Genomic DNA, 4,834 nt, shown 5'->3' with positions numbered 1-4,834 from the left:
AGAATGTGTTTGCCTGAGTGGGGCGGTTAGTAAACTCCCTCCTGACATATTGGATGATAATTATCTAAATAGGCCCCCTCCGAATAAACCCAGGTTGCTGGAAGAAACATAGGCCCTCCCTAGCAAAGGGGACTCTGACTCTCCCTCCCTCTCCCTCCCTCCCTCCCTCCCTCCCTCCCTCTCCCTCTCTCTCTCTGTCTCTCTCTCTCTCTCTCTCTCTCTCACTGTTCCTCCTCCTAATAGATGTAGGGGCTTCTTCCTCACTCATTTCCCGGGTTAATGGCTATAATTGGAGCCAACTGTGATTAGTCTACCTCGGGATGGGGACTTTAGGGAATATTCCCAAGCAGCTGCCGAAGCTCCCTTTGTTTTGGGGAAATTCCCTGTCTTCTCTGGCCCAGCGCCGACCGCCTGTTCCCCCTCCCCCCCTTACTGGCAGGAAACCATGGCGTCTGCGCCTCTGTTGGAGCTGATGAGCTCTGAAACCGGGAACGCTTTCTCTGCCTTCTGGCAGCACTTGGCCTCTTCTGTCTCCCCCTCCCGCTTCTGTTTGCGCACCACTTTGGGTGCAGCCTGCGCAACTGGCTTCCCTACCATCCTCGGTGGCCTAGGCCCCATGGCTCCTCCCTTCACTGTCAAGGAGCAAGAAGAGGGGCGCCTGGGTGGCTCAGTCGTTAAGCGTCTGCCTTCGGCTCAGGTCATGATCCCAGGGTCCTGGGATCGAGCCCCTCGTCGGGCTCCCTGCTCGTCGGGCTCCCTGCTCGTCGGGCTCCCTGCTCGTCGGGAAACCTGTTTCTCCCACCTCCCCCTGTTTGTGTTCCCTCTCTCGCTCTCTCTCTCTCTGTCGAAAAATTAATTAAAAATTAAAAAAAAAAAAAAGGAGCAAGAAGAGCACCCCCTGGACCTAACAGCACCCGCTCCAGATTTCCCCACCAGTGTCTCAGGTAACAATTGACAATGGGGGAGGGGGGCGGAGGGGAGTCCAGGTGGAATGAAATTCAGTATTTAAGTTTGTTGGCTTAATTAAGATAGACAGGTCTTTTAAGTTATCAGCAGTAAACGTGAAACTTTTATTCTATCGAGGTTTGCCGAAGGTCAGATAAGGTCATGTTATCTCTGTTGCGGTTTGTTAGCAAAAGGATGACTTGAAATGATGGTTAATCTCATCTGTCTCCAAGTGTTCGTAGGTAATTGTTAAGATAGCTTTGCTTGGGGGGCGCCTGGGTGGCTCAGTCGTTAAGCGTCTGCCTTCGGCTCAGGTCGTGATCCCGGGGTCCTGGGATCGAGCCCCGCATAGGGCTCCCTGCTCGGCGGGAAGCCTGCTTCTCCCTCTCCCACTCCCCCTGCTTGTGTTCCCTCTCTCCCTCTCTCGTCGTGTGTCTCTCTCTGTCAAATAAATAAATAAAATCTTAAAAAAAAGAAAAATAAAGTTTTGCTTGGATTATAAATGGGATTAAATTCATTGGACATCTAGGTCTTTTCCAAATAGGAGAAAGTGCTAAGTCATTGATTACTGGATGTAGGTATGTGCTTTAAAACTTTCTAAGGTTTTAACAAACTTCCCCAAGATTTAAATCATGAACAAAGCCTCGTTGACTAATTAGGCTTATTTGTTTGGTATGTCACGTTCTGGTATAAGGTCATCATCGCTCGATATTCTGGCTGTTGAAGTGTTATGTGTCACAGAAATAACTGAGTTTCCTTGTCAATTGCATCATAATGAACTCTCATAGCAGATCATTAACAATGTCCATTTCTGAGTTTTTGTCATTTATAATTGTTCTTATCGTCTTGCAAAATGAATTTCATCTTCAAGGAGGCTCATAAAAAGGACTTTTAGGACAAAAACAGGTATTCAATATCTTTAAGATCAAAACTGAAATGAAGAAGAATTTCCAGAACTAACTAAGGCTACATTCAAACTGAACAAGAATTAGTAACGTGGGACTAAATGAACTAAAAAGATGATTATAGTTTTGCGGCTCTTGTTTGAAACATTGCCGGTCTTCTAATGTTTACTCTTCCAGATCAAGGAAACTTTCTCTTAAGATATCTATGACTTACAAAAACATGATAAAGTATTCATTTGTGAACAAATTGAAGCATTTAACTTTTCTCTCCATCTGAACCCTCTAAGTTTCAAAAGGTCTCAGTAAGTACTCGTTCTTCCATGGCAATCGTAGGCACTTGCATAAGTTCAATAAAATCTGTTCTCCTTGTAACAGGACATCATTGGAAACACTGGTTATTTTATCAAGGCTTTGACTGGAATGTCATATTTGAGAGACATGCACAGACTCAGATGTGACCAGACAGCTTTAAGGAACTAAGGTTGACTTTATGAAACCTGGAGCCGTAAAGCCTCTTGGAAATGTTGGCCTGATACCTTGCTTACCGGGTTCCCAGCAGCCTCACCCCAGGTGAGTAAAGAATGTCACTTCCTGGCAGGTGCAGGAACCTCAGGATACTCTGGGGACCTCGTGAAGAGGAATCTGCCCAAATCTACAGGTATTGCAGGCATGCCTGATGGCAAGTACTTGGCTTGGCTTCTGGCCTGGAGAGGCTACTAAAAGTTCAACCTAGAGATGCCTTATAAAAGTTCTAGCAAAGCAGATTCTAAAAGATCTGTATGATCAATCATTATTCTTCTTGCTGAGCTTATGTAAATGATCAGGCCAAGTTTGTTAAAACTGGACTTGTTTTTCAAATAAATTAGTCCTGTTTTGGCTATCTCCGGTTAAAAATGAGGGTTCTTTTAGAGAGAAAAATTATGTTTCAATAACACACCTTTCTGGATGTTAAATTCTAGATCTGATTGTCTTTAAATGTTTGTGGTTTACCTAAGCTAGGCAACTTGAGGTAAACTTCAGAGAAATTACCACAATAGCTCCTATAGACAATCTTCATGCTTTTTATTCTGTGGGGATAATAACAGGATCCCATGGGCACACGGCTGTTTAAACAGCTGGAGAATGGGATTGATTCCCCAACAGTTGTATAACTCAGCTAGCACCTTGACCAATTCTATGTGGCTGGGATGACAAAATCGTTCCCTAAAAGTCAGAGCATACCCCGCTCTGTAGGGTTAACTATGGGCTTGTGGAGATAATGGATGACCCCACTTTCTGACTAGATTGGATGATGCACTTGTGGATGCCCTTATCTCTTGACAAGTCTTCTCCCACTTGCCAGTGATTCCTTATAATTAGGATGTTGTTAAGGCTAGACCTCAGACAAAAAGGGCTTCTTGATGGTTTCATCTCTCATAGTCATATTTATCCTAGAAGCCACCTCTACTGAGGTACAATTGCAAACAAAGGCTTTAGCCAAGCACATAATAGCCCTCCTGGTGTATAAAAAAAAAAAAAAAAAAAAAAAGCCTCAAACCTCACTACGGGGCAGTCCCTGACTGTAATGACCTCACATCAGGTCCAGAGTGTCTTACAGACCAAAGGCCACCAATAGACGATGGGAGGCCGACTTACTAGGTACCAGGTTATGCTTATAGATATGCCTGAAAAAATACTTGAAACCTGTCAGACTTCGAACCCAGCTACCCTTATCCCTGGACCTGACCATCGTACTTCTATAGAGCATAACTGTTCAGAGGTTATCGATCTCGTTAATTCTAGTCAACCAGAATTAAAAGGTGCCCTTATTGAAAATACAAATGACAGTTGGTTTACCGATGGCAACAGTTTCATGGAAAAGGGAATAAGAAAAGCTGGGTATGCTATAGAGTGCTCCCTCGTGCTTGGCAATTATTATTGTTAAAATAATAATACTTATTATTAAAAGTTAATATTTATACTGACTCCAAATATGCGTCCCTAGTCCTACATGTCCATGGAGCAATTTGGGAGAAAAGGGGATTATTATCGAGCCATAAATCAAATATGGGCCTGAAATTATGACTCTTCCTAAGGCTGTACGCCTACCTGAGGAAGTAGCTGTAATTCACCTCAAAGGACATCGAGGGATACGACCTTAGACTCTAAAGGAAACAATTCGCTAGACCGTGCAGCCGAGCGGGCAGCACAAAATAAACAAATACTAAGTCTTTTATCAGTCTTAACTCCAATAAAGTCCATAAGTCCAGCCCATTCAGACCAAGAAATGCACAGGACTGGCTTGTTAATAATGAAGGAAAAAAATCTTTTTTTTTTTTTTTAAGACTTTATTTATTTATTTGACAGAGAGAGACACAGCGAGAGAGGGAACACAAGCAGGGGGAGTGGGAGAGGGAGAAGGAGGCTTCCCCGCGGAGCAGGGAGCCCGATGCGGGGCTCGATCCCAGGACCCCGGGGATCACGACCCGAGCCGAAGGCAGACGCCTAATGACTGAGCCACCCAGGCGCCCCAGGAAAAAAATCTTTATACCGAAAAGTAACCAATGGAAGGTAATAGAGGATTCACACCAGGCTTCTGATTTGGGTAAAAAGGCCACGGAGGTGACAGACTTTGCTAAGAAAAAACTTCCCTAGATTTGGACTCCTTGGTCCCTACAAAGTGACAACGGACTGTCTTTTATTACACAAATTCAAAAGACGGCCCTCCAAAACTGAATAGCCCTTGATATTTTGACTGCAGTTAAAGGAGCCCAGAATTAGATGACTATCTCTCCTAACAGGACCCAATGGCTATACGACTCTTAACTTGTGTGCATGGCTTCCCCCAGGCTGGACAGGCCACTGTACTCTGGGTTTTGCCTGGATGCACGGATGCAGTATTAAAACCATTACCACCCCAGTCAACCTTCCAAATTTAAAACAATGGTGAACACATCCTGTGTCTCATTGGTATGACCACCTAACCTCCATTTTTGTTCCCTCTT

Source organism: Eumetopias jubatus, unplaced genomic scaffold (assembly GCF_037043125.1).
Source record: "Eumetopias jubatus isolate StellerSeaLion01/CBP00866 unplaced genomic scaffold, mEumJub1_p1.0 scaffold_10, whole genome shotgun sequence".
In the NCBI taxonomy this organism is placed as follows: Eukaryota; Metazoa; Chordata; class Mammalia; order Carnivora; family Otariidae; genus Eumetopias; species Eumetopias jubatus.
Note: the sequence above shows the minus strand (reverse complement) of the source record.